Here is a 7,873-nt window from a genome sequence, read left to right on the forward strand (position 1 = left end):
TCTATTTATAGGAAAAAGTGAGCTTCTAACCAAGCAAACTGATTCAAGAATTTTCTAGATCAGTTTGGTCAATTTTTGACCATTTTTGGGTCAGTTTAGCTTACTTTTTTGAACTAGACTTGAATTAGGAGAGAGGAGAGATGAAATATCTCAATATTTGAGAATTTAAAACTCCACCACACATGTGAAATAGGAGCCTCCTTCATGAGGGGGAATCCCCACTCTAAGGTGCCAAAAATTCATTTTTTTAGTATTTCCTTTGGTCCTTAGTCCACTCTTCATCTTATGTGAGTATTTACTCATTTTTGGGGGGATTTTCTTTATTTATTCAATTTATCTCCTCCATACATTTGGATGAATCTGATTTGCCCCTCAGAACCTTAATTTAAAATTTTGAGAAAATCTAGACCCCTAGAATAAGGCCTTACAGATTATAATTGATTTCTAATGCACCTTCTGAAAATCTTTTTGAGCTTCTGTTTCGAGGGAATTTATTTTATAAGATGAGATATTTTTCCATCCAAAAATATCTAAAATCTGAATACCTCTCTCTAGAATATTTTCTCTCTTTAGGCAAAAACAGGTAGAAACAAGATCTTTTATATTTCTCAAGAGGGATTTGATTACAGGGGAAGATATTGGACATCTTGAGGGGCTGGGAAGAAATCTTACATTTTCTCCCAAAACGCGAGATGTTCTCATCTCGCAAACTGGGGGTAGTCCCACAACAGTTTGGCTTCTTTCTCCCAGGTGGCATCTTCAAAAGGATAGAATTTCCATTTGACCAACAATTCTCTCAGAATTCTGTGTCGGAGAACCTTTTCTCGAACATAAAGGGTTTCCTTAGGTTGGAGTTCCATCTGCCCTTGGGTTGAAGAAGTTAAGATTTCATCATCAAGCTCATGATTCGGGCTTGGTATATACTTTTTAAGAAGGCTGACATGAAATACATTATGTACTTTGAGATGAGGAGGCAGAAGACGCTCGTAGGCTAAGTCACCTACTTTCTTTGAGATCAGATATGGTCCACAATATCTGGGGGATAACTTCTTGTACTTCCCAAGAGATAGAGAACTTCTTTTGGGGCGTACTCGAATGAAGACCATATCTGCTTCTTTGAATTTTTTGTCTGTCCTCTTTTTATCTGCATATTGCTTTTGTCTATCCTCAGCAGCTTTTATATCTTTGCGAATTGACTGCATCTGTTGCTCCATGTCATCAAGCATCTATCTGGACATCTTGACCCTAATCAATGGGTCGGACCAAGTTAATGGAGTTAAGCAGCATGATCGAAGTATATCTTCAATTACTTAGTTCACCCTTTCAGTTTGACCATTAGTCTCGGGGTGGTAAGCTGTGCTGAGATCCAAGAAGGTTCCTACTGCTTCAAAAAATGTAATCCGGAATCTTGACGTGAACTTGGGATCTCTATCACTTACTATTCTGCTGGGTAGGCTATGCAATCAGAAGATTTCCTTGAGGAACACTCTGGCCACATCCACTGCAGTGTGGGTTTCTTTTACTGGAATCAGATGGTCAACTTTGGTTAGTCTATCAAATACCACGAAGATGGAGTTGTAACGTGATTGCACTGAAGGTAATCCAGAAATAAAATCCATTCTAATACATTCCCACTTCATCTGGGGGATGTCTAATGGATGTAACTTCCCAGGCATTTTTACTCTCCCGGCCTTGACTTTCTGATAGGTCAGACATTGATGTACATGATTAAGTACATGTTTTTTTAGACCAAGCCAAAAGAATCTTTTCTTCACAAACATGTAGATTTTGATGAAACGTGGATGTCCTGCAATAAGGCTGTCATGGGCTTCATTCAAAATTTGATCCTTAGTTCCCTCATCATTGTGGGAATGCATAGCCTGCGATTATAATACATAATTCCATCATCCCGGCTGTGCCCTTGAACTCGGTTCAACTCCTGTGGAGTTTTGCTTTCCTGCATAAGTAGGGTAGTAATAGGGCCAAAGAATTTATCCTGCATGATCTTCTCTCTTGATTCAATAATCAAGGGATTTGACACTACAGTAATTTTAAGCAAGGAGGCTTTTCTGCTGAGGGCATATGCTACCACATTTTCTTTACCTGGGCAGTACTTGATTTCAAAAGCAAATTCCTGCAGCCTTCTTTGGCGTATGTTGAGATCCTTTTGAGGGAAGCTCTGATGATCTGTCATCAAAGTGAATCTTTGACCCAGTAGGTAATGTCTCCACAACTTCAGGGCATATACTACTAAAAGTAGTTCCAGGTCGTGGATAGCATAATTTCTCCCATGCGTTTTGAGTTTTCGGGATTCATAGGCCACTGCATGATCTTCCTGCATGAGTGCACCTCCCAGGGCAAAACCACTGGCATCAATTACTACCTAAAGAAAGGATAGAGAGAAATCTGGCAACTTCAAAACGGGATTGGTTACCAAGGCAGCCTTCAGCTTATCAATTACTACCTGAAGAAAGGATAGAGAGAAATCTGGCAACTTCAAAATGGGATTGGTTACCAAGGCAGCCTTCAGCTTATCAAAAGCACTCTGGCACTTGGCAGACCATTGAAACGGGATATTCTTCTTGAGAAGATTAGTCAGGGGGGAAGTTATGAGAGCATACTTTGGTATAAAAATTCTATACCAAAGCAACTAGTCAATCCCAAGAATCCTTTGACTTCTTTCACTGTCTTTGGTTCAGGCCAATCTATGACTGCTTGGATTTTTGCAAAATCTAGAAAAATTCTATCTTTGGATACCAAAAAGCCCAAGTATTCAACATGGTCGGTAGAAAAAGTGCATTTGCTCTTTTTTGCAAAGAGTTGGTGCTTCCTTAGAATCTCAAGAACTTTTCTGACATGAGCTTCATGGTCAGCTGCATTCTTTGAGTAAATCAGAATATCATCAAAGAAAACAAGATCAAAATCATCCAAGTATTCTCCGAGAATGTCTTGCATTAAGCGATTGAATGTAGCTAGGGCATTTGTCAATCCAAACGGCATGACACTGAATTCATAATGCCCATACCGTGTATTGATGGTGGCTGTCTTCGGGATATCTTGCTCATTAATCCTTATCTGATAATACCGTGATTTGAGATCTATCTTTGTGGTGAAGATCTGGGCTCCACTTAGCCTGTCTAGAAGCTCATCAATTCTGGGGATAGGATACTTCAGCTGATTGAGACCTCTGTAGTCCACACAGAGTCTACACAGAGTCTTAGCGTTCCATCTTTCTTTTTTTGGAAGAGAACTCGCGCACCCCAAGGTGAAACACTGGGTCTTACAAACCCTTGCTCTAACAACTGTCCTAGCTGTTCCTTGAGTTTGATGGCTTCAAGAACTAGCATTTTGTACGTGCGCAGGGCTACTGGTGGTGGGTGGCTGAGCTCCTAGGATCGATTCTATCACATGATCTACTTCCCGAATTGGCTGATAATTCTACTTGGAATAAATCATCATATTCATTTAACCATTCAGGTTCTTTAGCTTTTAACTTTCTGTCTACTAGATTCATTTTGACAACATATTTATGATTATTTAATTTTTGTGATCTATTCTTTAAACAGATAATTATTTCATCATACTTCATGAAACAAGACTTACTCTGATAATTTTATTAACCATTCACAATCATGAAAACAATTTGGAATTTTTTTGTAAAACATCGTTTATTATTAAAAGTTTTTGATATATACATAGAGCATCACGGCTCCAAAGTCACTGTCTCAATCGCGTACGCATAAAGAAGCAAAACTGCGAAGGAGACATGCCATGGTATACACGATCCATTACAGAAAGAGGTGCTGTAATTCTACTTCTAGGGATAAAGCGGCTAAAAAGCCTAAAAACTCGGCATGAAATTCTGAAGTTCCTGGGTGAATGATCAAATAGTTGAACATGCTGAACAAGCCCTAGCCTTATCAGAATCATGGCTAAGGAAATATTTTACCTGAGCCTTTGACGCTGACTAGTACTGACATTAATACATCGTCCTCCACAGAACCACATATATCGACGTCGCTCAAGAGGATCAGGAAAGTAAAGACTCTCAAAATGATGTGCAAGCCTCACTCTGCTTACTCGGGTCGTAGCAGAGTTGATGAGGTGCTTGAATGCAAAGGCTATCATATCCTGACTCTGCGAGAGTTTAGGAATGCCAGATAGATTTGGGGTATCCATCTATAAATTTCCAAATCAATTTATGAGTTTTCAATTTTTGAAGTTCATTCAACATAATATTAACAAGTGAAAACATTATTTCCCAAATTTACTTTAAAAATTTAAGCAATTTTTGTTGCTGTTACGTAAATTTACAACAGGGCTCTAATACCAACTGTGAGATCCCACTGCCCCCTCTGCGCATCAGAGTACGTAAATTTATGAGTTTTCAATTTTTGAAGTTCATTCAACATAATATTAACAAGTGAAAACATTATTTCCCAAATTTACTTTAAAAATTTAAGTAATTTTTGTTGCTGTTACGTAAATTTACAACAGGGCTCTAATACCAACTGTGAGATCCCATTGCCCCCTCTGCGCACCGGATTCTCGGATGGTAGTAGCGGAAGTAGCTTCCTCTTGCACGGGGCAGGGTTTCTCACTCGGGGCTTCACCCTTGAATGTCCGGGCACGAGACTAAGCTGGTGGTCATTCCGAAAACCGAAACTGGGAAAATTTTCCCTTCCCGAAAAACGGGGACGATTCCACCATTTTTTTTAAAACAAATTTCTCTAACGAGGTCAAGATACTAAACTAACCTTCATCTGATTTAATAAGATAGAAGGGAAACTATTACAGACAACTTGAAGGAATCAACACTTTTTTCCTAATTGAATCAGGCACAGCCATTGATCTATTCATCAAAGAAGTCTTCAGGCTTTTAATTAACTACTCGAGTTCTACACGTATTCCTATTGATCAATTTTATTATTAAAACTCTACTAATTCCAGCCCAACCACCACTGGAATTGGTAGAACTAGACAAGTACTCACCCACCCATAATTGAATGCCTTTCTTAACTTTTGCTTTAGAATACAGATACGCACACACTCCTCTTTAAACTTTAACTTTTAAAACAATCCATTGACAAACAATTATTGGTTACAGATGTCATAACTCAAAATTTCCATTCAATCCTTGTTTCTCACAAAACAGAATCACTCTGGACTCTCCGTTGGAGACCAGCAAGTCAGCAACAAGATCCAGTAATACATTACAATAATTTTTCTCGTGATCATACATATATATATCTTCCACGACATACGCATGGGTGTCCTAAGCACCGCAAGCCCGTGCATCGCCTAGTCAGAACCCTCTAGGATCCTCCTCAGGTGTCCTGGCACTTCACTCATGGACCGCTTCGTTCGCTCTCGCCCATCGTACCGAAAGCACACCATTTTTCACCATACCCAGGCTAGTCAAGACCTGGGTAGGTTTTTTCCGCGTGAACAGTCCTTTGAACACTACCCACCAGCTGTTGTTTGCAACCAAACTTTCCTTAGAAAAACACATATACCAAATGCTCCCTCCAGCATTCTAGGGTAAGACAGTCCTTTAAGAAAACAAGGTTTCTATGCAGATTTTCAGTTTTGATTTTCTTTTGAATACAATGAGTATATCTTAATTTCGTATCCCAAGACTTCTAGATAAAAGGTCTGGATTCCCAAGCAGAATTCCTCGAATTCTGTAAGCTTGATCCTCAGATCAAGATCAAAGGTCTCAATTTAATTTTAGATTCGGTGGGTGATTTGATTAAATTTTCTGGAACTGGTCACATTGTCTTTTCTTGAAACTAACAAAGGAGATGAAGTCGTGGTCATAGTCTGATTCAGGGTTCAAGTCTAGAAAGGTTCTCCCTGAACTATCTTTCTCGAAAGGTGATATTTCAATTACGACTTCACTAAATTTCATTAATTGAGTATTTTGCTTAACTGAATTTAAAACTAAACATGTATTCCTATGAGGAATAAATTAATCATTTATCTAAAATTTCGACTTCGATAGATCTTCTGAATTTTCTCATTACCTTCTTAGAGAATATGAAACAGTAGAATTTTCCTTCAGAGAGTATTTACTTATTCATTTACCAATATTCATGGGATTTAAACACTCTCATTTAGATATAAAAAAAATTCTATATGCATCTATTTATGCATAAAATCCAACTTCTATGGAAATAACACTTTTATGTAAAAGAAAATCCTTTTATGCATCTATTTATGCATAAAAATCAATTTTGATAAAACTAACACTTTTATAATAAAACAATTTCTTTTGTGCATCTATTTATGCATAAAAATCCATTTTGATTAAAGTAACACTTTTATAATAAAAAAATTCTTTTATGCATCTATTTATGCATAAAAATCAATATTGATGAAAGTAAAACTTTTATAAAATAAAAACTCTTTTATGCATCTATTTATGCATAAAAATCAATATTGATGAACGTAACACTTTTATAAAAAAAAAAATCTCTTATGCATCTATTTATGCATAAAAATCAATATTGATGAAAGTAACCCTTTTACAATTAAAAAAAATTATGCATCTATTTATGCATAAAAATCATGATTGATGAAAGTAACACTTTTATAATAAAAACAATTCTTTTATGCATCTATTTAAGCATTAAAATCAATATTGATAAAAGTAACACTTTATTAACAAAAATATTTTATGCATCTATTTATGCATAAAAATCATTATTGATGAAAGTAACACTTTTACAATAAAAAAAATATTTTATGCATCTATTTATGCATAAAAATCAATATTGATGAAAGTAACACTTTTATAATAAAAAAATTCTTTTATGCATCTATTAATGCATAAAAATCAATATTGATGAAAGTAATACTTTTATAATAAAGATAATTATTTTATGCATCTATTTATGCATAAAAATCAATATTGATGAAAGTAACACTTTTATAATAAAAATAATTCTTTTATCCATCTATTTATGCATAAAACTCAATATTGATGAAGGTAACACTTTTATAATAAAAAAATTATTTTATGCATCTATTTATGCATAAAAATCAATATTGATGAAAGTAACACTTTTATAATAAAAAAATTCTTTTATGCATCTATTTATGCATAAAAATCAATATTGATGAAATTTACACTTTTATAATAAAAAAAATTGTATTATGCATCTATTTAGGCATAAAAAATCAATATTGATGAAAGTAACACTTTTATAATAATAAAAATTCTTTTATGCATCTATTTATGCATAAATATCAATATTGATGAAAGTAACACTTTTATAATAAAAAAATTCTTTTATGCATCTATTTATGCATAAAAATCAATATTGATGAAAGTAACACTTTTATAATTAAAAAAAATTCTTTTATGCATCTATTTATGCATAAAAATCAATATTGATGAAAGTAACACTTTTATAATAAGAAAATTCTTTTATGCATCTATTTATGCATAAAAATTAATATTGATGAGAGTAACACTTTTATAATTAAAAAATCTTTTATGCATCTATTTATGCATAAAATTAATTTTGGTAAAAGTAACAATTTTAAAATTAAAAAAAATCCATTATGCATCTTTCTATGCATAGAATTTAAATCTAATGAAAATCACTCTTTTATAAAATAAAAAAAATCAATATGCATCTTTTTATGCATAGAATTTAATTTTAATGGAAATAATACTTTTATAATAAAAAAATTTCACTATGCATTTTTCTATGCTTAGAATGAAAATAACCCTTTTAGAATACACAAACGATGGGGATTACTCTTTTTGAATAATAAAAAATAAAACTTTTTTTACAAAATTTAAGAAAATTTTACCATAACCTCCTTTATATGGCTGACCATTTTTCAAATTTTCATATCCTTA

Source organism: Cibotium barometz, chromosome 54 (assembly GCF_041138505.1).
Source record: "Cibotium barometz isolate CiBa-2024 chromosome 54, ASM4113850v1, whole genome shotgun sequence".
NCBI classification, from domain to species: Eukaryota; Viridiplantae; Streptophyta; class Polypodiopsida; order Cyatheales; family Cibotiaceae; genus Cibotium; species Cibotium barometz.